Raw genomic sequence first — 26352 nt, forward strand, 5'->3', positions numbered from 1 at the left:
AGAACAGGGAGATGGAAAAAGAGCTTGCTCTGTCCACTCCACGCATTGACCTGGTATTGCAGTATCTCCAGGACCGGTGCACCCCTTCTTTAATGCAGTTTCTAAAATCAGAAAGAATTGAATTCAATGCTTTTTGTTCATTTTGCTTGTTTGTCGGATTTTGGGATGGACTCTTTGGCTTTGCTTTTCTTCTCCTCATTGGATTTTTCATGTTAAAAGTTGCAGAAGCCAGATGACAAGCTCATTTTGGTTCAACTTCAGCAACTGTGCATTGCATTGCCATGTAATGTAATGTAATGCAATGCTATCTATCTAGCTCTCCCTCTATACTTCCTTTTGGATAAACAGACATATTAGGCAAGCATTTTGGAGCTTTCACCTAAATAACTACAGGTGGTGAGATAAGCTGCACAATATAATTGACCTTTCAGTATATTGTTGCACACACACCATCTATTTAGCAAATGCCCTTGTTATCAACAGCAGCCTTTTAAACTCACCTGAGCTAACAGGTATGTGAGCTGGTTACTCTGCTGCGCTTAAAATTTCTTTTTTGGTTTGCTACAATGCCTTTTCTGAAACGTTGTCTCCCTCTGCTGGAACACTGACTTCTTTCATTTAATGCCTGCAGACTATAAAAGAGAAACCAACCCAAAAAGTTTGGTTGATTAGTCTGTGGCATTCTTTTAAACTGCTGCTTATGGCGGTCTCTGTGAGCTTCTCAGTGACATTCAGCCATCCAGGTATCCCGCCTGCAGTAGACGGAATGTGGCAATGGAACGCTGGCTGCGCGTGTCATAATAGGCTCTGAGCCTTTATATACCTGCGCACAGCAGCAGCCACCTTCAGTCTGCTGCTGGACAGCCAGCAGCAGCAGCAGCAGGAGAGGTAATTAATCAGCAACCCTCCTGCTAAGGGTAGACAGCTGCTCGTTCCACCCCCCCCCCGCCTTAATTGGTTCTCCTCCCTTCCAACGGTGTTGAGGCGGGTGGGAACAGCCGGGGGTTGAGGGTACTGTGCTAAAAGAGGTGGAGTTATGCAGATCTAAAACGCGTGGATTGCAGCAGCAGCAAGCCGAAAAGTGCAGGCATGTGAGGGATCTAGAGGTTGACAGCATGTCTTCTTAACGGGAGTCCAGGTGGCCATCTCCACAAATGGACTTTTCAGAATCCTTGGGTGGCACCGTAGTCGGAAACCAATTCTGGTTATCGCTTCTCAGCCTTTTGGCTAAGATCAAGTGTAGTATCTGTTCTTATCAGTTTAATATCTGATACGTCCCCTATCTGGGGACCATATATTAAATGGATTTTTAGAGCAGGGAGATGGAAAAAGAGCTTGCTCTGTCCACTCCACGCATTGACCTGGTATTGCAGTATCTCCAGGACCGGTGCACCCCTTCTTTAATGCAGTTTCTAAAATCAGAAAGAATTGAATTCAATGCTTTTTGTTCATTTTGCTTGTTTGTCGGATTTTGGGATGGACTCTTTGGCTTTGCTTTTCTTCTCCTCATTGGATTTTTCATGTTAAAAGTTGCAGAAGCCAGATGACAAGCTCATTTTGGTTCAACTTCAGCAACTGTGCATTGCATTGCCATGTAATGTAATGTAATGCAATGCTATCTATCTAGCTCTCCCTCTATACTTCCTTTTGGATAAACAGACATATTAGGCAAGCATTTTGGAGCTTTCACCTAAATAACTACAGGTGGTGAGATAAGCTGCACAATATAATTAACCTTTCAGTATATTGTTGCACACACACCATCTATTTAGCAAATGCCCTTGTTATCAACAGCAGCCTTTTAAACTCACCTGAGCTAACAGGTATGTGAGCTGGTTACTCTGCTGCGCTTAAAATTTCTTTTTTGGTTTGCTACAATGCCTTTTCTGAAACGTTGTCTCCCTCTGCTGGAACACTGACTTCTTTCATTTAATGCCTGCAGACTATAAAAGAGAAACCAACCCAAAAAGTTTGGTTGATTAGTCTGTGGCATTCTTTTAAACTGTTGCTTATGGCGGTCTCTGTGAGCTTCTCAGTGACATTCAGCCATCCAGGTATCCCGCCTGCAGTAGACGGAATGTGGCAATGGAACGCTGGCTGCGCGTGTCATAATAGGCTCTGAGCCTTTATATACCTGCGCACAGCAGCAGCCACCTTCAGTCTGCTGCTGGACAGCCAGCAGCAGCAGCAGCAGGAGAGGTAATTAATCAGCAACCCTCCTGCTAAGGGTAGACAGCTGCTCGTTCCACCCCCCCCCCCCGCCTTAATTGGTTCTCCTCCCTTCCAACGGTGTTGAGGCGGGTGGGAACAGCCGGGGGTTGAGGGTACTGTGCTAAAAGAGGTGGAGTTATGCAGATCTAAAACGCGTGGATTGCAGCAGCAGCAAGCCGAAAAGTGCAGGCATGTGAGGGATCTAGAGGTTGACAGCATGTCTTCTTAACGGGAGTCCAGGTGGCCATCTCCACAAATGGACTTTTCAGAATCCTTGGGTGGCACCGTAGTCGGAAACCAATTCTGGTTATCGCTTCTCGGCCTTTTGGCTAAGATCAAGTGTAGTATCTGTTCTTATAAGTTTAATATCTGATACGTCCCCTATCTGGGGACCATATATTAAATGGATTTTTAGAACAGGGAGATGGAAAAAGAGCTTGCTCTTTCCACTCCACGCATTGACCTGGTATTGCAGTATCTCCAGGACCGGTGCACCCCTTCTTTAATGCAGTTTCTAAAATCAGAAAGAATTGAATTCAATGCTTTTTGTTCATTTTGCTTGTTTGTCGGATTTTGGGATGGACTCTTTGGCTTTGCTTTTCTTCTCCTCATTGGATTTTTCATGTTAAAAGTTGCAGAAGCCAGATGACAAGCTCATTTTGGTTCAACTTCAGCAACTGTGCATTGCATTGCCATGTAATGTAATGTAATGCAATGCTATCTATCTAGCTCTCCCTCTATACTTCCTTTTGGATAAACAGACATATTAGGCAAGCATTTTGGAGCTTTCACCTAAATAACTACAGGTGGTGAGATAAGCTGCACAATATAATTGACCTTTCAGTATATTGTTGCACACACACCATCTATTTAGCAAATGCCCTTGTTATCAACAGCAGCCTTTTAAACTCACCTGAGCTAACAGGTATGTGAGCTGGTTACTCTGCTGCGCTTAAAATTTCTTTTTTGGTTTGCTACAATGCCTTTTCTGAAACGTTGTCTCCCTCTGCTGGAACACTGACTTCTTTCATTTAATGCCTGCAGACTATAAAAGAGAAACCAACCCAAAAAGTTTGGTTGATTAGTCTGTGGCATTCTTTTAAACTGTTGCTTATGGCGGTCTCTGTGAGCTTCTCAGTGACATTCAGCCATCCAGGTATCCCGCCTGCAGTAGACGGAATGTGGCAATGGAACGCTGGCTGCGCGTGTCATAATAGGCTCTGAGCCTTTATATACCTGCGCACAGCAGCAGCCACCTTCAGTCTGCTGCTGGACAGCCAGCAGCAGCAGCAGCAGGAGAGGTAATTAATCAGCAACCCTCCTGCTAAGGGTAGACAGCTGCTCGTTCCACCCCCCCCCCCGCCTTAATTGGTTCTCCTCCCTTCCAACGGTGTTGAGGCGGGTGGGAACAGCCGGGGGTTGAGGGTACTGTGCTAAAAGAGGTGGAGTTATGCAGATCTAAAACGCGTGGATTGCAGCAGCAGCAAGCCGAAAAGTGCAGGCATGTGAGGGATCTAGAGGTTGACAGCATGTCTTCTTAACGGGAGTCCAGGTGGCCATCTCCACAAATGGACTTTTCAGAATCCTTGGGTGGCACCGTAGTCGGAAACCAATTCTGGTTATCGCTTCTCGGCCTTTTGGCTAAGATCAAGTGTAGTATCTGTTCTTATCAGTTTAATATCTGATACGTCCCCTATCTGGGGACCATATATTAAATGGATTTTTAGAACAGGGAGATGGAAAAAGAGCTTGCTCTGTCCACTCCACGCATTGACCTGGTATTGCAGTATCTCCAGGACCGGTGCACCCCTTCTTTAATGCAGTTTCTAAAATCAGAAAGAATTGAATTCAATGCTTTTTGTTCATTTTGCTTGTTTGTCGGATTTTGGGATGGACTCTTTGGCTTTGCTTTTCTTCTCCTCATTGGATTTTTCATGTTAAAAGTTGCAGAAGCCAGATGACAAGCTCATTTTGGTTCAACTTCAGCAACTGTGCATTGCATTGCCATGTAATGTAATGTAATGCAATGCTATCTATCTAGCTCTCCCTCTATACTTCCTTTTGGATAAACAGACATATTAGGCAAGCATTTTGGAGCTTTCACCTAAATAACTACAGGTGGTGAGATAAGCTGCACAATATAATTGACCTTTCAGTATATTGTTGCACACACACCATCTATTTAGCAAATGCCCTTGTTATCAACAGCAGCCTTTTAAACTCACCTGAGCTAACAGGTATGTGAGCTGGTTACTCTGCTGCGCTTAAAATTTCTTTTTTGGTTTGCTACAATGCCTTTTCTGAAACGTTGTCTCCCTCTGCTGGAACACTGACTTCTTTCATTTAATGCCTGCAGACTATAAAAGAGAAACCAACCCAAAAAGTTTGGTTGATTAGTCTGTGGCATTCTTTTAAACTGTTGCTTATGGCGGTCTCTGTGAGCTTCTCAGTGACATTCAGCCATCCAGGTATCCCGCCTGCAGTAGACGGAATGTGGCAATGGAACGCTGGCTGCGCGTGTCATAATAGGCTCTGAGCCTTTATATACCTGTGCACAGCAGCAGCCACCTTCAGTCTGCTGCTGGACAGCCAGCAGCAGCAGCAGCAGGAGAGGTAATTAATCAGCAACCCTCCTGCTAAGGGTAGACAGCTGCTCGTTCCACCCCCCCCCCGCCTTAATTGGTTCTCCTCCCTTCCAACGGTGTTGAGGCGGGTGGGAACAGCCGGGGGTTGAGGGTACTGTGCTAAAAGAGGTGGAGTTATGCAGATCTAAAACGCGTGGATTGCAGCAGCAGCAAGCCAAAAAGTGCAGGCATGTGAGGGATCTAGAGGTTGACAGCATGTCTTCTTAACGGGAGTCCAGGTGGCCATCTCCACAAATGGACTTTTCAGAATCCTTGGGTGGCACCGTAGTCGGAAACCAATTCTGGTTATCGCTTCTCGGCCTTTTGGCTAAGATCAAGTGTAGTATCTGTTCTTATCAGTTTAATATCTGATACGTCCCCTATCTGGGGACCATATATTAAATGGATTTTTAGAACAGGGAGATGGAAAAAGAGCTTGCTCTGTCCACTCCACGCATTGACCTGGTATTGCAGTATCTCCAGGACCGGTGCACCCCTTCTTTAATGCAGTTTCTAAAATCAGAAAGAATTGAATTCAATGCTTTTTGTTCATTTTGCTTGTTTGTCGGATTTTGGGATGGACTCTTTGGCTTTGCTTTTCTTCTCCTCATTGGATTTTTCATGTTAAAAGTTGCAGAAGCCAGATGACAAGCTCATTTTGGTTCAACTTCAGCAACTGTGCATTGCATTGCCATGTAATGTAATGTAATGCAATGCTATCTATCTAGCTCTCCCTCTATACTTCCTTTTGGATAAACAGACATATTAGGCAAGCATTTTGGAGCTTTCACCTAAATAACTACAGGTGGTGAGATAAGCTGCACAATATAATTGACCTTTCAGTATATTGTTGCACACACACCATCTATTTAGCAAATGCCCTTGTTATCAACAGCAGCCTTTTAAACTCACCTGAGCTAACAGGTATGTGAGCTGGTTACTCTGCTGCGCTTAAAATTTCTTTTTTGGTTTGCTACAATGCCTTTTCTGAAACGTTGTCTCCCTCTGCTGGAACACTGACTTCTTTCATTTAATGCCTGCAGACTATAAAAGAGAAACCAACCCAAAAAGTTTGGTTGATTAGTCTGTGGCATTCTTTTAAACTGTTGCTTATGGCGGTCTCTGTGAGCTTCTCAGTGACATTCAGCCATCCAGGTATCCCGCCTGCAGTAGACGGAATGTGGCAATGGAACGCTGGCTGCGCGTGTCATAATATGCTCTGAGCCTTTATATACCTGCGCACAGCAGCAGCCACCTTCAGTCTGCTGCTGGACAGCCAGCAGCAGCAGCAGCAGGAGAGGTAATTAATCAGCAACCCTCCTGCTAAGGGTAGACAGCTGCTCGTTCCACCCCCCCCCCCTCGCCTTAATTGGTTCTCCTCCCTTCCAACGGTGTTGAGGCGGGTGGGAACAGCCGGGGGTTGAGGGTACTGTGCTAAAAGAGGTGGAGTTATGCAGATCTAAAACGCGTGGATTGCAGCAGCAGCAAGCCGAAAAGTGCAGGCATGTGAGGGATCTAGAGGTTGACAGCATGTCTTCTTAACGGGAGTCCAGGTGGCCATCTCCACAAATGGACTTTTCAGAATCCTTGGGTGGCACCGTAGTCGGAAACCAATTCTGGTTATCGCTTCTCGGCCTTTTGGCTAAGATCAAGTGTAGTATCTGTTCTTATCAGTTTAATATCTGATACGTCCCCTATCTGGGGACCATATATTAAATGGATTTTTAGAACAGGGAGATGGAAAAAGAGCTTGCTCTGTCCACTCCACGCATTGACCTGGTATTGCAGTATCTCCAGGACCGGTGCACCCCTTCTTTAATGCAGTTTCTAAAATCAGAAAGAATTGAATTCAATGCTTTTTGTTCATTTTGCTTGTTTGTCGGATTTTGGGATGGACTCTTTGGCTTTGCTTTTCTTCTCCTCATTGGATTTTTCATGTTAAAAGTTGCAGAAGCCAGATGACAAGCTCATTTTGGTTCAACTTCAGCAACTGTGCATTGCATTGCCATGTAATGTAATGTAATGCAATGCTATCTATCTAGCTCTCCCTCTATACTTCCTTTTGGATAAACAGACATATTAGGCAAGCATTTTGGAGCTTTCACCTAAATAACTACAGGTGGTGAGATAAGCTGCACAATATAATTGACCTTTCAGTATATTGTTGCACACACACCATCTATTTAGCAAATGCCCTTGTTATCAACAGCAGCCTTTTAAACTCACCTGAGCTAACAGGTATGTGAGCTGGTTACTCTGCTGCGCTTAAAATTTCTTTTTTGGTTTGCTACAATGCCTTTTCTGAAACGTTGTCTCCCTCTGCTGGAACACTGACTTCTTTCATTTAATGCCTGCAGACTATAAAAGAGAAACCAACCCAAAAAGTTTGGTTGATTAGTCTGTGGCATTCTTTTAAACTGCTGCTTATGGCGGTCTCTGTGAGCTTCTCAGTGACATTCAGCCATCCAGGTATCCCGCCTGCAGTAGACGGAATGTGGCAATGGAACGCTGGCTGCGCGTGTCATAATAGGCTCTGAGCCTTTATATACCTGCGCACAGCAGCAGCCACCTTCAGTCTGCTGCTGGACAGCCAGCAGCAGCAGCAGCAGGAGAGGTAATTAATCAGCAACCCTCCTGCTAAGGGTAGACAGCTGCTCGTTCCACCCCCCCCCCGCCTTAATTGGTTCTCCTCCCTTCCAACGGTGTTGAGGCGGGTGGGAACAGCCGGGGGTTGAGGGTACTGTGCTAAAAGAGGTGGAGTTATGCAGATCTAAAACGCGTGGATTGCAGCAGCAGCAAGCCGAAAAGTGCAGGCATGTGAGGGATCTAGAGGTTGACAGCATGTCTTCTTAACGGGAGTCCAGGTGGCCATCTCCACAAATGGACTTTTCAGAATCCTTGGGTGGCACCGTAGTCGGAAACCAATTCTGGTTATCGCTTCTCAGCCTTTTGGCTAAGATCAAGTGTAGTATCTGTTCTTATCAGTTTAATATCTGATACGTCCCCTATCTGGGGACCATATATTAAATGGATTTTTAGAACAGGGAGATGGAAAAAGAGCTTGCTCTGTCCACTCCACGCATTGACCTGGTATTGCAGTATCTCCAGGACCGGTGCACCCCTTCTTTAATGCAGTTTCTAAAATCAGAAAGAATTGAATTCAATGCTTTTTGTTCATTTTGCTTGTTTGTCGGATTTTGGGATGGACTCTTTGGCTTTGCTTTTCTTCTCCTCATTGGATTTTTCATGTTAAAAGTTGCAGAAGCCAGATGACAAGCTCATTTTGGTTCAACTTCAGCAACTGTGCATTGCATTGCCATGTAATGTAATGTAATGCAATGCTATCTATCTAGCTCTCCCTCTATACTTCCTTTTGGATAAACAGACATATTAGGCAAGCATTTTGGAGCTTTCACCTAAATAACTACAGGTGGTGAGATAAGCTGCACAATATAATTGACCTTTCAGTATATTGTTGCACACACACCATCTATTTAGCAAATGCCCTTGTTATCAACAGCAGCCTTTTAAACTCACCTGAGCTAACAGGTATGTGAGCTGGTTACTCTGCTGCGCTTAAAATTTCTTTTTTGGTTTGCTACAATGCCTTTTCTGAAACGTTGTCTCCCTCTGCTGGAACACTGACTTCTTTCATTTAATGCCTGCAGACTATAAAAGAGAAACCAACCCAAAAAGTTTGGTTGATTAGTCTGTGGCATTCTTTTAAACTGTTGCTTATGGCGGTCTCTGTGAGCTTCTCAGTGACATTCAGCCATCCAGGTATCCCGCCTGCAGTAGACGGAAAGTGGCAATGGAACGCTGGCTGCGCGTGTCATAATAGGCTCTGAGCCTTTATATACCTGCGCAAAGCAGCAACCACCTTCAGTCTGCTGCTGGACAGCCAGCAGCAGCAGCAGCAGGAGAGGTAATTAATCAGCAACCCTCCTGCTAAGGGTAGACAGCTGCTCGTTCCACCCCCCCCCGCCTTAATTGGTTCTCCTCCCTTCCAACGGTGTTGAGGCGGGTGGGAACAGCCGGGGGTTGAGGGTACTGTGCTAAAAGAGGTGGAGTTATGCAGATCTAAAACGCGTGGATTGCCGCAGCAGCAAGTCGAAAAGTGCAGGCATGTGAGGGATCTAGAGGTTGACAGCATGTCTTCTTAACGGGAGTCCAGGTGGCCATCTCCACAAATGGACTTTTCAGAATCCTTGGGTGGCACCGTAGTCGGAAACCAATTCTGGTTATCGCTTCTCGGCCTTTTGGCTAAGATCAAGTGTAGTATCTGTTCTTATCAGTTTAATATCTGATACGTCCCCTATCTGGGGACCATATATTAAATGGATTTTTAGAACAGGGAGATGGAAAAAGAGCTTGCTCTGTCCACTCCACGCATTGACCTGGTATTGCAGTATCTCCAGGACCGGTGCACCCCTTCTTTAATGCAGTTTCTAAAATCAGAAAGAATTGAATTCAATGCTTTTTGTTCATTTTGCTTGTTTGTCGGATTTTGGGATGGACTCTTTGGCTTTGCTTTTCTTCTCCTCATTGGATTTTTCATGTTAAAAGTTGCAGAAGCCAGATGACAAGCTCATTTTGGTTCAACTTCAGCAACTGTGCATTGCATTGCCATGTAATGTAATGTAATGCAATGCTATCTATCTAGCTCTCCCTCTATACTTCCTTTTGGATAAACAGACATATTAGGCAAGCATTTTGGAGCTTTCACCTAAATAACTACAGGTGGTGAGATAAGCTGCACAATATAATTGACCTTTCAGTATATTGTTGCACACACACCATCTATTTAGCAAATGCCCTTGTTATCAACAGCAGCCTTTTAAACTCACCTGAGCTAACAGGTATGTGAGCTGGTTACTCTGCTGCGCTTAAAATTTCTTTTTTGGTTTGCTACAATGCCTTTTCTGAAACGTTGTCTCCCTCTGCTGGAACACTGACTTCTTTCATTTAATGCCTGCAGACTATAAAAGAGAAACCAACCCAAAAAGTTTGGTTGATTAGTCTGTGGCATTCTTTTAAACTGTTGCTTATGGCGGTCTCTGTGAGCTTCTCAGTGACATTCAGCCATCCAGGTATCCCGCCTGCAGTAGACGGAATGTGGCAATGGAACGCTGGCTGCGCGTGTCATAATAGGCTCTGAGCCTTTATATACCTGCGCACAGCAGCAGCCACCTTCAGTCTGCTGCTGGACAGCCAGCAGCAGCAGCAGGAGAGGTAATTAATCAGCAACCCTCCTGCTAAGGGTAGACAGCTGCTCGTTCCACCCCCCCCCCCGCCCTAATTGGTTCTCCTCCCTTCCAACGGTGTTGAGGCGGGTGGGAACAGCCGGGGGTTGAGGGTACTGTGCTAAAAGAGGTGGAGTTATGCAGATCTAAAACGCGTGGATTGCAGCAGCAGCAAGCCGAAAAGTGCAGGCATGTGAGGGATCTAGAGGTTGACAGCATGTCTTCTTAACGGGAGTCCAGGTGGCCATCTCCACAAATGGACTTTTCAGAATCCTTGGGTGGCACCGTAGTCGGAAACCAATTCTGGTTATCGCTTCTCGGCCTTTTGGCTAAGATCAAGTGTAGTATCTGTTCTTATCAGTTTAATATCTGATACGTCCCCTATCTGGGGACCATATATTAAATGGATTTTTAGAACAGGGAGATGGAAAAAGAGCTTGCTCTGTCCACTCCACGCATTGACCTGGTATTGCAGTATCTCCAGGACCGGTGCACCCCTTCTTTAATGCAGTTTCTAAAATCAGAAAGAATTGAATTCAATGCTTTTTGTTCATTTTGCTTGTTTGTCGGATTTTGGGATGGACTCTTTGGCTTTGCTTTTCTTCTCCTCATTGGATTTTTCATGTTAAAAGTTGCAGAAGCCAGATGACAAGCTCATTTTGGTTCAACTTCAGCAACTGTGCATTGCATTGCCATGTAATGTAATGTAATGCAATGCTATCTATCTAGCTCTCCCTCTATACTTCCTTTTGGATAAACAGACATATTAGGCAAGCATTTTGGAGCTTTCACCTAAATAACTACTGGTGGTGAGATAAGCTGCACAATATAATTGACCTTTCAGTATATTGTTGCACACACACCATCTATTTAGCAAATGCCCTTGTTATCAACAGCAGCCTTTTAAACTCACCTGAGCTAACAGGTATGTGAGCTGGTTACTCTGCTGCGCTTAAAATTTCTTTTTTGGTTTGCTACAATGCCTTTTCTGAAACGTTGTCTCCCTCTGCTGGAACACTGACTTCTTTCATTTAATGCCTGCAGACTATAAAAGAGAAACCAACCCAAAAAGTTTGGTTGATTAGTCTGTGGCATTCTTTTAAACTGTTGCTTATGGCGGTCTCTGTGAGCTTCTCAGTGACATTCAGCCATCCAGGTATCCCGCCTGCAGTAGACGGAATGTGGCAATGGAACGCTGGCTGCGCGTGTCATAATAGGCTCTGAGCCTTTATATACCTGCGCACAGCAGCAGCCACCTTCAGTCTGCTGCTGGACAGCCAGCAGCAGCAGCAGGAGAGGTAATTAATCAGCAACCCTCCTGCTAAGGGTAGACAGCTGCTCGTTCCACCCCCCCCCCCGCCTTAATTGGTTCTCCTCCCTTCCAACGGTGTTGAGGCGGGTGGGAACAGCCGGGGGTTGAGGGTACTGTGCTAAAAGAGGTGGAGTTATGCAGATCTAAAACGCGTGGATTGCAGCAGCAGCAAGCCGAAAAGTGCAGGCATGTGAGGGATCTAGAGGTTGACAGCATGTCTTCTTAACGGGAGTCCAGGTGGCCATCTCCACAAATGGACTTTTCAGAATCCTTGGGTGGCACCGTAGTCGGAAACCAATTCTGGTTATCGCTTCTCGGCCTTTTGGCTAAGATCAAGTGTAGTATCTGTTCGGTCTTTTGGCTAAGATCAAGTGTAGTATCTTTTGAAAAGGCAGTTTTGTCCTTGGGCTGCCCTAGTAAATTGATGCATATTACACACTGGTTTGGTGCACTTGTTAGTACGCCAGGTGGCTCATAGAGCTATCTGATGGAAAACATGGCCCTCCAGGATCGAAGTCACTAGGCTGGGTAAGTGTGAGGGCTTTGGAGCAATGTGCCCCAGCAGTAGGCGCCCTGGTGGGAGTCCAAGCTTACTGGGACTGGGAACCCCAGAAAGACTTGGCTTCGTAGCACGCCGCACCTTTGCCAATCATACTTTCTGAGCAACCCCCCCTATTCCTGGCCTCCGGGCTAGGAAGGGGAATTTTTATAAACCCGGTCGGAGGTCCGGTCAGCTTTGGGCTGAGAAACCAACACAGGCTCCAGCTCCACTAGGGTGGCAGCCTAGATGGAAGCTGGGAGCACGAAAACGGCTCTTCTCCGGCTTCGGCTAGGGAGAGCATCGGAGATCCCTGACCCTCGCTGTGGCCTTCTGGCTCGGAGGGATGGGGATGGTTTATTGGGGACCCTCTCCTCCGGGAAGGGTCCACATGAATCCTCGCCTCGTGCGCTGTTTTGGTGTGACTTCGGTCACATTTTTCAGTGCCTTGGATGCAGCTTCAATCAAAAAATCTGTTCTTATCAGTTTAATATCTGATACGTCCCCTATCTGGGGACCATATATTAAATGGATTTTTAGAACAGGGAGATGGAAAAAGAGCTTGCTCTGTCCACTCCACGCATTGACCTGGTATTGCAGTATCTCCAGGACCGGTGCACCCCTTCTTTAATGCAGTTTCTAAAATCAGAAAGAATTGAATTCAATGCTTTTTGTTCATTTTGCTTGTTTGTCGGATTTTGGGATGGACTCTTTGGCTTTGCTTTTCTTCTCCTCATTGGATTTTTCATGTTAAAAGTTGCAGAAGCCAGATGACAAGCTCATTTTGGTTCAACTTCAGCAACTGTGCATTGCATTGCCATGTAATGTAATGTAATGCAATGCTATCTATCTAGCTCTCCCTCTATACTTCCTTTTGGATAAACAGACATATTAGGCAAGCATTTTGGAGCTTTCACCTAAATAACTACAGGTGGTGAGATAAGCTGCACAATATAATTGACCTTTCAGTATATTGTTGCACACACACCATCTATTTAGCAAATGCCCTTGTTATCAACAGCAGCCTTTTAAACTCACCTGAGCTAACAGGTATGTGAGCTGGTTACTCTGCTGCGCTTAAAATTTCTTTTTTGGTTTGCTACAATGCCTTTTCTGAAACGTTGTCTCCCTCTGCTGGAACACTGACTTCTTTCATTTAATGCCTGCAGACTATAAAAGAGAAACCAACCCAAAAAGTTTGGTTGATTAGTCTGTGGCATTCTTTTAAACTGTTGCTTATGGCGGTCTCTGTGAGCTTCTCAGTGACATTCAGCCATCCAGGTATCCCGCCTGCAGTAGACGGAATGTGGCAATGGAACGCTGGCTGCGCGTGTCATAATAGGCTCTGAGCCTTTATATACCTGCGCACAGCAGCAGCCACCTTCAGTCTGCTGCTGGACAGCCAGCAGCAGCAGCAGCAGGAGAGGTAATTAATCAGCAACCCTCCTGCTAAGGGTAGACAGCTGCTCGTTCCACCCCCCCGCCTTAATTGGTTCTCCTCCCTTCCAACGGTGTTGAGGCGGGTGGGAACAGCCGGGGGTTGAGGGTACTGTGCTAAAAGAGGTGGAGTTATGCAGATCTAAAACGCGTGGATTGCAGCAGCAGCAAGCCGAAAAGTGCAGGCATGTGAGGGATCTAGAGGTTGACAGCATGTCTTCTTAACGGGAGTCCAGGTGGCCATCTCCACAAATGGACTTTTCAGAATCCTTGGGTGGCACCGTAGTCGGAAACCAATTCTGGTTATCGCTTCTCGGCCTTTTGGCTAAGATCAAGTGTAGTATCTGTTCTTATCAGTTTAATATCTGATACGTCCCCTATCTGGGGACCATATATTAAATGGATTTTTAGAACAGGGAGATGGAAAAAGAGCTTGCTCTGTCCACTCCACGCATTGACCTGGTATTGCAGTATCTCCAGGACCGGTGCACCCCTTCTTTAATGCAGTTTCTAAAATCAGAAAGAATTGAATTCAATGCTTTTTGTTCATTTTGCTTGTTTGTCGGATTTTGGGATGGACTCTTTGGCTTTGCTTTTCTTCTCCTCATTGGATTTTTCATGTTAAAAGTTGCAGAAGCCAGATGACAAGCTCATTTTGGTTCAACTTCAGCAACTGTGCATTGCATTGCCATGTAATGTAATGCAATGCAATGCTATCTATCTAGCTCTCCCTCTATACTTCCTTTTGGATAAACAGACATATTAGGCAAGCATTTTGGAGCTTTCACCTAAATAACTACAGGTGGTGAGATAAGCTGCACAATATAATTGACCTTTCAGTATATTGTTGCACACACACCATCTATTTAGCAAATGCCCTTGTTATCAACAGCAGCCTTTTAAACTCACCTGAGCTAACAGGTATGTGAGCTGGTTACTCTGCTGCGCTTAAAATTTCTTTTTTGGTTTGCTACAATGCCTTTTCTGAAACGTTGTCTCCCTCTGCTGGAACACTGACTTCTTTCATTTAATGCCTGCAGACTATAAAAGAGAAACCAACCCAAAAAGTTTGGTTGATTAGTCTGTGGCATTCTTTTAAACTGTTGCTTATGGCGGTCTCTGTGAGCTTCTCAGTGACATTCAGCCATCCAGGTATCCCGCCTGCAGTAGACGGAATGTGGCAATGGAACGCTGGCTGCGCGTGTCATAATAGGCTCTGAGCCTTTATATACCTGCGCACAGCAGCAGCCACCTTCAGTCTGCTGCTGGACAGCCAGCAGCAGCAGCAGCAGGAGAGGTAATTAATCAGCAACCCTCCTGCTAAGGGTAGACAGCTGCTCGTTCCACCCCCCCCGCCTTAATTGGTTCTCCTCCCTTCCAACGGTGTTGAGGCGGGTGGGAACAGCCGGGGGTTGAGGGTACTGTGCTAAAAGAGGTGGAGTTATGCAGATCTAAAACGCGTGGATTGCAGCAGCAGCAAGCCGAAAAGTGCAGGCATGTGAGGGATCTAGAGGTTGACAGCATGTCTTCTTAACGGGAGTCCAGGTGGCCATCTCCACAAATGGACTTTTCAGAATCCTTGGGTGGCACCGTAGTCGGAAACCAATTCTGGTTATCGCTTCTCGGCCTTTTGGCTAAGATCAAGTGTAGTATCTGTTCTTATCAGTTTAATATCTGATACGTCCCCTATCTGGGGACCATATATTAAATGGATTTTTAGAACAGGGAGATGGAAAAAGAGCTTGCTCTGTCCACTCCACGCATTGACCTGGTATTGCAGTATCTCCAGGACCGGTGCACCCCTTCTTTAATGCAGTTTCTAAAATCAGAAAGAATTGAATTTAATGCTTTTTGTTCATTTTGCTTGTTTGTCGGATTTTGGGATGGACTCTTTGGCTTTGCTTTTCTTCTCCTCATTGGATTTTTCATGTTAAAAGTTGCAGAAGCCAGATGACAAGCTCATTTTGGTTCAACTTCAGCAACTGTGCATTGCATTGCCATGTAATGTAATGCAATGCAATGCTATCTATCTAGCTCTCCCTCTATACTTCCTTTTGGATAAACAGACATATTAGGCAAGCATTTTGGAGCTTTCACCTAAATAACTACAGGTGGTGAGATAAGCTGCACAATATAATTGACCTTTCAGTATATTGTTGCACACACACCATCTATTTAGCAAATGCCCTTGTTATCAACAGCAGCCTTTTAAACTCACCTGAGCTAACAGGTATGTGAGCTGGTTACTCTGCTGCGCTTAAAATTTCTTTTTTGGTTTGCTACAATGCCTTTTCTGAAACGTTGTCTCCCTCTGCTGGAACACTGACTTCTTTCATTTAATGCCTGCAGACTATAAAAGAGAAACCAACCCAAAAAGTTTGGTTGATTAGTCTGTGGCATTCTTTTAAACTGTTGCTTATGGCGGTCTCTGTGAGCTTCTCAGTGACATTCAGCCATCCAGGTATCCCGCCTGCAGTAGACGGAAAGTGGCAATGGAACGCTGGCTGCGCGTGTCATAATAGGCTCTGAGCCTTTATATACCTGCGCAAAGCAGCAACCACCTTCAGTCTGCTGCTGGACAGCCAGCAGCAGCAGCAGCAGGAGAGGTAATTAATCAGCAACCCTCCTGCTAAGGGTAGACAGCTGCTCGTTCCACCCCCCCCCGCCTTAATTGGTTCTCCTCCCTTCCAACGGTGTTGAGGCGGGTGGGAACAGCCGGGGGTTGAGGGTACTGTGCTAAAAGAGGTGGAGTTATGCAGATCTAAAACGCGTGGATTGCCGCAGCAGCAAGTCGAAAAGTGCAGGCATGTGAGGGATCTAGAGGTTGACAGCATGTCTTCTTAACGGGAGTCCAGGTGGCCATCTCCACAAATGGACTTTTCAGAATCCTTGGGTGGCACCGTAGTCGGAAACCAATTCTGGTTATCGCTTCTCGGCCTTTTGGCTAAGATCAAGTGTAGTATCTGTTCTTATCAGTTTAATATCTGATACGTCCCCTATCTGGGGACCATATATTAAATGGATTTTTAGAACAGGGAGATGGAAAAAGAGCTTGCTCTGTCCACTCCACGCATTGACCTGGTATTGCAGTATCTCCAGGACCGGTGCACCCCTTCTTTAATGCAGTTTCTAAAATCAGAAAGAATTGAATTCAATGCTTTTTGTTCATTTTGCTTGTTTGTCGGATTTTGGGATGGACTCTTTGGCTTTGCTTTTCTTCTCCTCATTGGATTTTTCATGTTAAAAGTTGCAGAAGCCAGATGACAAGCTCATTTTGGTTCAACTTCAGCAACTGTGCATTGCATTGCCATGTAATGTAATGTAATGCAATGCTATCTATCTAGCTCTCCCTCTATACTTCCTTTTGGATAAACAGACATATTAGGCAAGCATTTTGGAGCTTTCACCTAAATAACTACAGGTGGTGAGATAAGCTGCACAATATAATTGACCTTTCAGTATATTGTTGCACACACACCATCTATTTAGCAAATGCCCTTGTTATCAACAGCAGCCTTTTAAACTCACCTGAGCTAACAGGTATGTGAGCTGGTTACTCTGCTGCGCTTAAAATTTCTTTTTTGGTTTGCTACAATGCCTTTTCTGAAACGTTGTCTCCCTCTGCTGGAACACTGACTTCTTTCATTTAATGCCTGCAGACTATAAAAGAGAAACCAACCCAAAAAGTTTGGTTGATTAGTCTGTGGCATTCTTTTAAACTGTTGCTTATGGCGGTCTCTGTGAGCTTCTCAGTGACATTCAGCCATCCAGGTATCCCGCCTGCAGTAGACGGAATGTGGCAATGGAACGCTGGCTGCGCGTGTCATAATAGGCTCTGAGCCTTTATATACCTGCGCACAGCAGCAGCCACCTTCAGTCTGCTGCTGGACAGCCAGCAGCAGCAGCAGGAGAGGTAATTAATCAGCAACCCTCCTGCTAAGGGTAGACAGCTGCTCGTTCCACCCCCCCCCCCGCCCTAATTGGTTCTCCTCCCTTCCAACGGTGTTGAGGCGGGTGGGAACAGCCGGGGGTTGAGGGTACTGTGCTAAAAGAGGTGGAGTTATGCAGATCTAAAACGCGTGGATTGCAGCAGCAGCAAGCCGAAAAGTGCAGGCATGTGAGGGATCTAGAGGTTGACAGCATGTCTTCTTAACGGGAGTCCAGGTGGCCATCTCCACAAATGGACTTTTCAGAATCCTTGGGTGGCACCGTAGTCGGAAACCAATTCTGGTTATCGCTTCTCGGCCTTTTGGCTAAGATCAAGTGTAGTATCTGTTCTTATCAGTTTAATATCTGATACGTCCCCTATCTGGGGACCATATATTAAATGGATTTTTAGAACAGGGAGATGGAAAAAGAGCTTGCTCTGTCCACTCCACGCATTGACCTGGTATTGCAGTATCTCCAGGACCGGTGCACCCCTTCTTTAATGCAGTTTCTAAAATCAGAAAGAATTGAATTCAATGCTTTTTGTTCATTTTGCTTGTTTGTCGGATTTTGGGATGGACTCTTTGGCTTTGCTTTTCTTCTCCTCATTGGATTTTTCATGTTAAAAGTTGCAGAAGCCAGATGACAAGCTCATTTTGGTTCAACTTCAGCAACTGTGCATTGCATTGCCATGTAATGTAATGTAATGCAATGCTATCTATCTAGCTCTCCCTCTATACTTCCTTTTGGATAAACAGACATATTAGGCAAGCATTTTGGAGCTTTCACCTAAATAACTACTGGTGGTGAGATAAGCTGCACAATATAATTGACCTTTCAGTATATTGTTGCACACACACCATCTATTTAGCAAATGCCCTTGTTATCAACAGCAGCCTTTTAAACTCACCTGAGCTAACAGGTATGTGAGCTGGTTACTCTGCTGCGCTTAAAATTTCTTTTTTGGTTTGCTACAATGCCTTTTCTGAAACGTTGTCTCCCTCTGCTGGAACACTGACTTCTTTCATTTAATGCCTGCAGACTATAAAAGAGAAACCAACCCAAAAAGTTTGGTTGATTAGTCTGTGGCATTCTTTTAAACTGTTGCTTATGGCGGTCTCTGTGAGCTTCTCAGTGACATTCAGCCATCCAGGTATCCCGCCTGCAGTAGACGGAATGTGGCAATGGAACGCTGGCTGCGCGTGTCATAATAGGCTCTGAGCCTTTATATACCTGCGCACAGCAGCAGCCACCTTCAGTCTGCTGCTGGACAGCCAGCAGCAGCAGCAGGAGAGGTAATTAATCAGCAACCCTCCTGCTAAGGGTAGACAGCTGCTCGTTCCACCCCCCCCCCCGCCTTAATTGGTTCTCCTCCCTTCCAACGGTGTTGAGGCGGGTGGGAACAGCCGGGGGTTGAGGGTACTGTGCTAAAAGAGGTGGAGTTATGCAGATCTAAAACGCGTGGATTGCAGCAGCAGCAAGCCGAAAAGTGCAGGCATGTGAGGGATCTAGAGGTTGACAGCATGTCTTCTTAACGGGAGTCCAGGTGGCCATCTCCACAAATGGACTTTTCAGAATCCTTGGGTGGCACCGTAGTCGGAAACCAATTCTGGTTATCGCTTCTCGGCCTTTTGGCTAAGATCAAGTGTAGTATCTGTTCGGTCTTTTGGCTAAGATCAAGTGTAGTATCTTTTGAAAAGGCAGTTTTGTCCTTGGGCTGCCCTAGTAAATTGATGCATATTACACACTGGTTTGGTGCACTTGTTAGTACGCCAGGTGGCTCATAGAGCTATCTGATGGAAAACATGGCCCTCCAGGATCGAAGTCACTAGGCTGGGTAAGTGTGAGGGCTTTGGAGCAATGTGCCCCAGCAGTAGGCGCCCTGGTGGGAGTCCAAGCTTACTGGGACTGGGAACCCCAGAAAGACTTGGCTTCGTAGCACGCCGCACCTTTGCCAATCATACTTTCTGAGCAACCCCCCCTATTCCTGGCCTCCGGGCTAGGAAGGGGAATTTTTATAAACCCGGTCGGAGGTCCGGTCAGCTTTGGGCTGAGAAACCAACACAGGCTCCAGCTCCACTAGGGTGGCAGCCTAGATGGAAGCTGGGAGCACGAAAACGGCTCTTCTCCGGCTTCGGCTAGGGAGAGCATCGGAGATCCCTGACCCTCGCTGTGGCCTTCTGGCTCGGAGGGATGGGGATGGTTTATTGGGGACCCTCTCCTCCGGGAAGGGTCCACATGAATCCTCGCCTCGTGCGCTGTTTTGGTGTGACTTCGGTCACATTTTTCAGTGCCTTGGATGCAGCTTCAATCAAAAAATCTGTTCTTATCAGTTTAATATCTGATACGTCCCCTATCTGGGGACCATATATTAAATGGATTTTTAGAACAGGGAGATGGAAAAAGAGCTTGCTCTGTCCACTCCACGCATTGACCTGGTATTGCAGTATCTCCAGGACCGGTGCACCCCTTCTTTAATGCAGTTTCTAAAATCAGAAAGAATTGAATTCAATGCTTTTTGTTCATTTTGCTTGTTTGTCGGATTTTGGGATGGACTCTTTGGCTTTGCTTTTCTTCTCCTCATTGGATTTTTCATGTTAAAAGTTGCAGAAGCCAGATGACAAGCTCATTTTGGTTCAACTTCAGCAACTGTGCATTGCATTGCCATGTAATGTAATGTAATGCAATGCTATCTATCTAGCTCTCCCTCTATACTTCCTTTTGGATAAACAGACATATTAGGCAAGCATTTTGGAGCTTTCACCTAAATAACTACAGGTGGTGAGATAAGCTGCACAATATAATTGACCTTTCAGTATATTGTTGCACACACACCATCTATTTAGCAAATGCCCTTGTTATCAACAGCAGCCTTTTAAACTCACCTGAGCTAACAGGTATGTGAGCTGGTTACTCTGCTGCGCTTAAAATTTCTTTTTTGGTTTGCTACAATGCCTTTTCTGAAACGTTGTCTCCCTCTGCTGGAACACTGACTTCTTTCATTTAATGCCTGCAGACTATAAAAGAGAAACCAACCCAAAAAGTTTGGTTGATTAGTCTGTGGCATTCTTTTAAACTGTTGCTTATGGCGGTCTCTGTGAGCTTCTCAGTGACATTCAGCCATCCAGGTATCCCGCCTGCAGTAGACGGAATGTGGCAATGGAACGCTGGCTGCGCGTGTCATAATAGGCTCTGAGCCTTTATATACCTGCGCACAGCAGCAGCCACCTTCAGTCTGCTGCTGGACAGCCAGCAGCAGCAGCAGCAGGAGAGGTAATTAATCAGCAACCCTCCTGCTAAGGGTAGACAGCTGCTCGTTCCACCCCCCCGCCTTAATTGGTTCTCCTCCCTTCCAACGGTGTTGAGGCGGGTGGGAACAGCCGGGGGTTGAGGGTACTGTGCTAAAAGAGGTGGAGTTATGCAGATCTAAAACGCGTGGATTGCAGCAGCAGCAAGCCGAAAAGTGCAGGCATGTGAGGGATCTAGAGGTTGACAGCATGTCTTCTTAACGGGAGTCCAGGTGGCCATCTCCACAAATGGACTTTTCAGAATCCTTGGGTGGCACCGTAGTCGGAAACCAATTCTGGTTATCGCTTCTCGGCCTTTTGGCTAAGATCAAGTGTAGTATCTGTTCTTATCAGTTTAATATCTGATACGTCCCCTATCTGGGGACCATATATTAAATGGATTTTTAGAACAGGGAGATGGAAAAAGAGCTTGCTCTGTCCACTCCACGCATTGACCTGGTATTGCAGTATCTCCAGGACCGGTGCACCCCTTCTTTAATGCAGTTTCTAAAATCAGAAAGAATTGAATTCAATGCTTTTTGTTCATTTTGCTTGTTTGTCGGATTTTGGGATGGACTCTTTGGCTTTGCTTTTCTTCTCCTCATTGGATTTTTCATGTTAAAAGTTGCAGAAGCCAGATGACAAGCTCATTTTGGTTCAACTTCAGCAACTGTGCATTGCATTGCCATGTAATGTAATGCAATGCAATGCTATCTATCTAGCTCTCCCTCTATACTTCCTTTTGGATAAACAGACATATTAGGCAAGCATTTTGGAGCTTTCACCTAAATAACTACAGGTGGTGAGATAAGCTGCACAATATAATTGACCTTTCAGTATATTGTTGCACACACACCATCTATTTAGCAAATGCCCTTGTTATCAACAGCAGCCTTTTAAACTCACCTGAGCTAACAGGTATGTGAGCTGGTTACTCTGCTGCGCTTAAAATTTCTTTTTTGGTTTGCTACAATGCCTTTTCTGAAACGTTGTCTCCCTCTGCTGGAACACTGACTTCTTTCATTTAATGCCTGCAGACTATAAAAGAGAAACCAACCCAAAAAGTTTGGTTGATTAGTCTGTGGCATTCTTTTAAACTGTTGCTTATGGCGGTCTCTGTGAGCTTCTCAGTGACATTCAGCCATCCAGGTATCCCGCCTGCAGTAGACGGAATGTGGCAATGGAACGCTGGCTGCGCGTGTCATAATAGGCTCTGAGCCTTTATATACCTGCGCACAGCAGCAGCCACCTTCAGTCTGCTGCTGGACAGCCAGCAGCAGCAGCAGCAGGAGAGGTAATTAATCAGCAACCCTCCTGCTAAGGGTAGACAGCTGCTCGTTCCACCCCCCCCGCCTTAATTGGTTCTCCTCCCTTCCAACGGTGTTGAGGCGGGTGGGAACAGCCGGGGGTTGAGGGTACTGTGCTAAAAGAGGTGGAGTTATGCAGATCTAAAACGCGTGGATTGCAGCAGCAGCAAGCCGAAAAGTGCAGGCATGTGAGGGATCTAGAGGTTGACAGCATGTCTTCTTAACGGGAGTCCAGGTGGCCATCTCCACAAATGGACTTTTCAGAATCCTTGGGTGGCACCGTAGTCGGAAACCAATTCTGGTTATCGCTTCTCGGCCTTTTGGCTAAGATCAAGTGTAGTATCTGTTCTTATCAGTTTAATATCTGATACGTCCCCTATCTGGGGACCATATATTAAATGGATTTTTAGAACAGGGAGATGGAAAAAGAGCTTGCTCTGTCCACTCCACGCATTGACCTGGTATTGCAGTATCTCCAGGACCGGTGCACCCCTTCTTTAATGCAGTTTCTAAAATCAGAAAGAATTGAATTTAATGCTTTTTGTTCATTTTGCTTGTTTGTCGGATTTTGGGATGGACTCTTTGGCTTTGCTTTTCTTCTCCTCATTGGATTTTTCATGTTAAAAGTTGCAGAAGCCAGATGACAAGCTCATTTTGGTTCAACTTCAGCAACTGTGCATTGCATTGCCATGTAATGTAATGCAATGCAATGCTATCTATCTAGCTCTCCCTCTATACTTCCTTTTGGATAAACAGACATATTAGGCAAGCATTTTGGAGCTTTCACCTAAATAACTACAGGTGGTGAGATAAGCTGCACAATATAATTGACCTTTCAGTATATTGTTGCACACACACCATCTATTTAGCAAATGCCCTTGTTATCAACAGCAGCCTTTTAAACTCACCTGAGCTAACAGGTATGTGAGCTGGTTACTCTGCTGCGCTTAAAATTTCTTTTTTGGTTTGCTACAATGCCTTTTCTGAAACGTTGTCTCCCTCTGCTGTAACACTGACTTCTTTCATTTAATGCCTGCAGACTATAAAAGAGAAACCAACCCAAAAAGTTTGGTTGATTAGTCTGTGGCATTCTTTTAAACTGTTGCTTATGGCGGTCTCTGTGAGCTTCTCAGTGACATTCAGCCATCCAGGTATCCCGCCTGCAGTAGACGGAATGTGGCAATGGAACGCTGGCTGCGCGTGTCATAATAGGCTCTGAGCCTTTATATACCTGCGCACAGCAGCAGCCACCTTCAGTCTGCTGCTGGACAGCCAGCAGCAGCAGCAGGAGAGGTAATTAATCAGCAACCCTCCTGCTAAGGGTAGACAGCTGCTCGTTCCACCCCCCCCGCCTTAATTGGTTCTCCTCCCTTCCAACGGTGTTGAGGCGGGTGGGAACAGCCGGGGGTTGAGGGTACTGTGCTAAAAGAGGTGGAGTTATGCAGATCTAAAACGCGTGGATTGCAGCAGCAGCAAGCCGAAAAGTGCAGGCATGTGAGGGATCTAGAGGTTGACAGCATGTCTTCTTAACGGGAGTCCAGGTGGCCATCTCCACAAATGGACTTTTCAGAATCCTTGGGTGGCACCGTAGTCGGAAACCAATTCTGGTTATCGCTTCTCGGCCTTTTGGCTAAGATCAAGTGTAGTATCTGTTCTTATCAGTTTAATATCTGATACGTCCCCTATCTGGGGACCATATATTAAATGGATTTTTAGAACAGGGAGATGGAAAAAGAGCTTGCTCTGTCCACTCCACGCATTGACCTGGTATTGCAGTATCTCCAGGACCGGTGCACCCCTTCTTTAATGCAGTTTCTAAAATCAGAAAGAATTGAATTCAATGCTTTTTGTTCATTTTGCTTGTTTGTCGGATTTTGGGATGGACTCTTTGGCTTTGCTTTTCTTCTCCTCATTGGATTTTTCATGTTAAAAGTTGCAGAAGCCAGATGACAAGCTCATTTTGGTTCAACTTCAGCAACTGTGCATTGCATTGCCATGTAATGTAATGTAATGCAATGCTATCTATCTAGCTCTCCCTCTATACTTCCTTTTGGATAAACAGACATATTAGGCAAGCATTTTGGAGCTTTCACCTAAATAACTACAGGTGGTGAGATAAGCTGCACAATATAATTGACCTTTCAGTATATTGTTGCACACACACCATCTATTTAGCAAATGCCCTTGTTATCAACAGCAGCCTTTTAAACTCACCTGAGCTAACAGGTATGTGAGCTGGTTACTCTGCTGCGCTTAAAATTTCTTGTTTGGTTTGCTACAATGCCTTTTCTGAAATGTTGTCTCCCTCTGCTGGAACACTGACTTCTTTCATTTAATGCCTGCAGACTATAAAAGAGAAACCAACCCAAAAAGTTTGGTTGATTAGTCTGTGGCATTCTTTTAAACTGTTGCTTATGGCGGTCTCTGTGAGCTTCTCAGTGACATTCAGCCATCCAGGTATCCCGCCTGCAGTAGACGGAATGTGGCAATGGAACGCTGGCTGCGCGTGTCATAATAGGCTCTGAGCCTTTATATACCTGCGCACAGCAGCAGCCACCTTCAGTCTGCTGCTGGACAGCCAGCAGCAGCAGCAGCAGGAGAGGTAATTAATCAGCAACCCTCCTGCTAAGGGTAGACAGCTGCTCGTTCCACATCCCCCCCGCCTTAATTGGTTCTCCTCCCTTCCAACGGTGTTGAGGCGGGTGGGAACAGCCGGGGGTTGAGGGTACTGTGCTAAAAGAGGTGGAGTTATGCAGATCTAAAACGCGTGGATTGCAGCAGCAGCAAGCCGAAAAGTGCAGGCATGTGAGGGATCTAGAGGTTGACAGCATGTCTTCTTAACGGGAGTCCAGGTGGCCATCTCCACAAATGGACTTTTCAGAATCCTTGGGTGGCACCGTAGTCGGAAACCAATTCTGGTTATCGCTTCTCGGCCTTTTGGCTAAGATCAAGTGTAGTATCTGTTCTTATCAGTTTAATATCTGATACGTCCCCTATCTGGGGACCATATATTAAATGGATTTTTAGAACAGGGAGATGGAAAAAGAGCTTGCTCTGTCCACTCCACGCATTGACCTGGTATTGCAGTATCTCCAGGACCGGTGCACCCCTTCTTTAATGCAGTTTCTAAAATCAGAAAGAATTGAATTCAATGCTTTTTGTTCATTTTGCTTGTTTGTCGGATTTTGGGATGGACTCTTTGGCTTTGCTTTTCTTCTCCTCATTGGATTTTTCATGTTAAAAGTTGCAGAAGCCAGATGACAAGCTCATTTTGGTTCAACTTCAGCAACTGTGCATTGCATTGCCATGTAATGTAATGTAATGCAATGCTATCTATCTAGCTCTCCCTCTATACTTCCTTTTGGATAAACAGACATATTAGGCAAGCATTTTGGAGCTTTCACCTAAATAACTACAGGTGGTGAGATAAGCTGCACAATATAATTGACCTTTCAGTATATTGTTGCACACACACCATCTATTTAGCAAATGCCCTTGTTATCAACAGCAGCCTTTTAAACTCACCTGAGCTAACAGGTATGTGAGCTGGTTACTCTGCTGCGCTTAAAATTTCTTTTTTGGTTTGCTACAATGCCTTTTCTGAAACGTTGTCTCCCTCTGCTGGAACACTGACTTCTTTCATTTAATGCCTGCAGACTATAAAAGAGAAACCAACCCAAAAAGTTTGGTTGATTAGTCTGTGGCATTCTTTTAAACTGTTGCTTATGGCGGTCTCTGTGAGCTTCTCAGTGACATTCAGCCATCCAGGTATCCCGCCTGCAGTAGACGGAATGTGGCAATGGAACGCTGGCTGCGCGTGTCATAATAGGCTCTGAGCCTTTATATACCTGCGCACAGCAGCAGCCACCTTCAGTCTGCTGCTGGACAGCCAGCAGCAGCAGCAGCAGGAGAGGTAATTAATCAGCAACCCTCCTGCTAAGGGTAGACAGCTGCTCGTTCCACCCCCCCCGCCTTAATTGGTTCTCCTCCCTTCCAACGGTGTTGAGGCGGGTGGGAACAGCCGGGGGTTGAGGGTACTGTGCTAAAAGAGGTGGAGTTATGCAGATCTAAAACGCGTGGATTGCAGCAGCAGCAAGCCGAAAAGTGCAGGCATGTGAGGGATCTAGAGGTTGACAGCATGTCTTCTTAACGGGAGTCCAGGTGGCCATCTCCACAAATGGACTTTTCAGAATCCTTGGGTGGCACCGTAGTCGGAAACCAATTCTGGTTATCGCTTCTCGGCCTTTTGGCTAAGATCAAGTGTAGTATCTGTTCTTATCAGTTTAATATCTGATACGTCCCCTATCTGGGGACCATATATTAAATGGATTTTTAGAACAGGGAGATGGAAAAAGAGCTTGCTCTGTCCACTCCACGCATTGACCTGGTATTGCAGTATCTCCAGGACCGGTGCACCCCTTCTTTAATGCAGTTTCTAAAATCAGAAAGAATTGAATTCAATGCTT

The 26352-nt window shown here is 45.5% G+C and overlaps 19 non-coding genes and 3 pseudogenes across 19 annotated transcripts; all 22 read left to right on the top strand.

The window, feature by feature from the left end:
* On the top strand, window positions 1–87 carry LOC141216928 (U2 spliceosomal RNA; annotated as a pseudogene; the record flags this gene model as incomplete).
* Window positions 88–1207: 1120 nt separating this feature from the next.
* Window positions 1208–1398, top strand: LOC141216387 (U2 spliceosomal RNA). Its single transcript, XR_012285422.1, has one exon. It is a non-coding gene; the product is annotated as a U2 spliceosomal RNA (small nuclear RNA).
* A 1122-nt stretch (window positions 1399–2520) lies between these two features.
* LOC141216633 (U2 spliceosomal RNA) lies at window positions 2521–2711 on the top strand. The gene has a single exon (XR_012285658.1). It is a non-coding gene; the product is annotated as a U2 spliceosomal RNA (small nuclear RNA).
* A 1121-nt stretch (window positions 2712–3832) lies between these two features.
* LOC141217285 (U2 spliceosomal RNA) lies at window positions 3833–4023 on the top strand. The gene has a single exon (XR_012286152.1). It is a non-coding gene; the product is annotated as a U2 spliceosomal RNA (small nuclear RNA).
* Window positions 4024–5143: 1120 nt separating this feature from the next.
* LOC141217296 (U2 spliceosomal RNA) lies at window positions 5144–5334 on the top strand. Its single transcript, XR_012286163.1, has one exon. It is a non-coding gene; the product is annotated as a U2 spliceosomal RNA (small nuclear RNA).
* Window positions 5335–6457: 1123 nt separating this feature from the next.
* LOC141217308 (U2 spliceosomal RNA) lies at window positions 6458–6648 on the top strand. Its single transcript, XR_012286174.1, has one exon. It is a non-coding gene; the product is annotated as a U2 spliceosomal RNA (small nuclear RNA).
* Window positions 6649–7768: 1120 nt separating this feature from the next.
* Window positions 7769–7959, top strand: LOC141216361 (U2 spliceosomal RNA). The gene has a single exon (XR_012285397.1). It is a non-coding gene; the product is annotated as a U2 spliceosomal RNA (small nuclear RNA).
* Window positions 7960–9078: 1119 nt separating this feature from the next.
* Window positions 9079–9269, top strand: LOC141217319 (U2 spliceosomal RNA). The gene has a single exon (XR_012286185.1). It is a non-coding gene; the product is annotated as a U2 spliceosomal RNA (small nuclear RNA).
* A 1118-nt stretch (window positions 9270–10387) lies between these two features.
* On the top strand, window positions 10388–10578 carry LOC141217331 (U2 spliceosomal RNA). The gene has a single exon (XR_012286196.1). It is a non-coding gene; the product is annotated as a U2 spliceosomal RNA (small nuclear RNA).
* Window positions 10579–11696: 1118 nt separating this feature from the next.
* On the top strand, window positions 11697–11847 carry LOC141216876 (U2 spliceosomal RNA; annotated as a pseudogene).
* Window positions 11848–12371: 524 nt separating this feature from the next.
* LOC141216702 (U2 spliceosomal RNA) lies at window positions 12372–12553 on the top strand. The gene has a single exon (XR_012285725.1). It is a non-coding gene; the product is annotated as a U2 spliceosomal RNA (small nuclear RNA).
* A 1117-nt stretch (window positions 12554–13670) lies between these two features.
* On the top strand, window positions 13671–13861 carry LOC141215276 (U2 spliceosomal RNA). The gene has a single exon (XR_012284346.1). It is a non-coding gene; the product is annotated as a U2 spliceosomal RNA (small nuclear RNA).
* Window positions 13862–14979: 1118 nt separating this feature from the next.
* Window positions 14980–15170, top strand: LOC141215287 (U2 spliceosomal RNA). Its single transcript, XR_012284357.1, has one exon. It is a non-coding gene; the product is annotated as a U2 spliceosomal RNA (small nuclear RNA).
* A 1119-nt stretch (window positions 15171–16289) lies between these two features.
* On the top strand, window positions 16290–16480 carry LOC141215298 (U2 spliceosomal RNA). Its single transcript, XR_012284368.1, has one exon. It is a non-coding gene; the product is annotated as a U2 spliceosomal RNA (small nuclear RNA).
* A 1118-nt stretch (window positions 16481–17598) lies between these two features.
* LOC141215309 (U2 spliceosomal RNA) lies at window positions 17599–17789 on the top strand. Its single transcript, XR_012284379.1, has one exon. It is a non-coding gene; the product is annotated as a U2 spliceosomal RNA (small nuclear RNA).
* A 1118-nt stretch (window positions 17790–18907) lies between these two features.
* LOC141216877 (U2 spliceosomal RNA) lies at window positions 18908–19058 on the top strand (annotated as a pseudogene).
* Window positions 19059–19582: 524 nt separating this feature from the next.
* On the top strand, window positions 19583–19764 carry LOC141216703 (U2 spliceosomal RNA). Its single transcript, XR_012285726.1, has one exon. It is a non-coding gene; the product is annotated as a U2 spliceosomal RNA (small nuclear RNA).
* A 1117-nt stretch (window positions 19765–20881) lies between these two features.
* On the top strand, window positions 20882–21072 carry LOC141215321 (U2 spliceosomal RNA). Its single transcript, XR_012284390.1, has one exon. It is a non-coding gene; the product is annotated as a U2 spliceosomal RNA (small nuclear RNA).
* Window positions 21073–22190: 1118 nt separating this feature from the next.
* On the top strand, window positions 22191–22381 carry LOC141215333 (U2 spliceosomal RNA). The gene has a single exon (XR_012284402.1). It is a non-coding gene; the product is annotated as a U2 spliceosomal RNA (small nuclear RNA).
* A 1115-nt stretch (window positions 22382–23496) lies between these two features.
* LOC141215344 (U2 spliceosomal RNA) lies at window positions 23497–23687 on the top strand. The gene has a single exon (XR_012284413.1). It is a non-coding gene; the product is annotated as a U2 spliceosomal RNA (small nuclear RNA).
* Window positions 23688–24807: 1120 nt separating this feature from the next.
* LOC141215355 (U2 spliceosomal RNA) lies at window positions 24808–24998 on the top strand. The gene has a single exon (XR_012284424.1). It is a non-coding gene; the product is annotated as a U2 spliceosomal RNA (small nuclear RNA).
* A 1118-nt stretch (window positions 24999–26116) lies between these two features.
* LOC141215367 (U2 spliceosomal RNA) lies at window positions 26117–26307 on the top strand. The gene has a single exon (XR_012284435.1). It is a non-coding gene; the product is annotated as a U2 spliceosomal RNA (small nuclear RNA).
* Window positions 26308–26352: the final 45 nt, after the last annotated feature.

The sequence above is a fragment of the Phyllobates terribilis genome, unplaced genomic scaffold, assembly GCF_046119375.1.
Source record: "Phyllobates terribilis strain yellow unplaced genomic scaffold, ASM4611937v1 Scaffold_236__1_contigs__length_3049075, whole genome shotgun sequence".
Lineage (NCBI taxonomy): Eukaryota > Metazoa > Chordata > Amphibia > Anura > Dendrobatidae > Phyllobates > Phyllobates terribilis.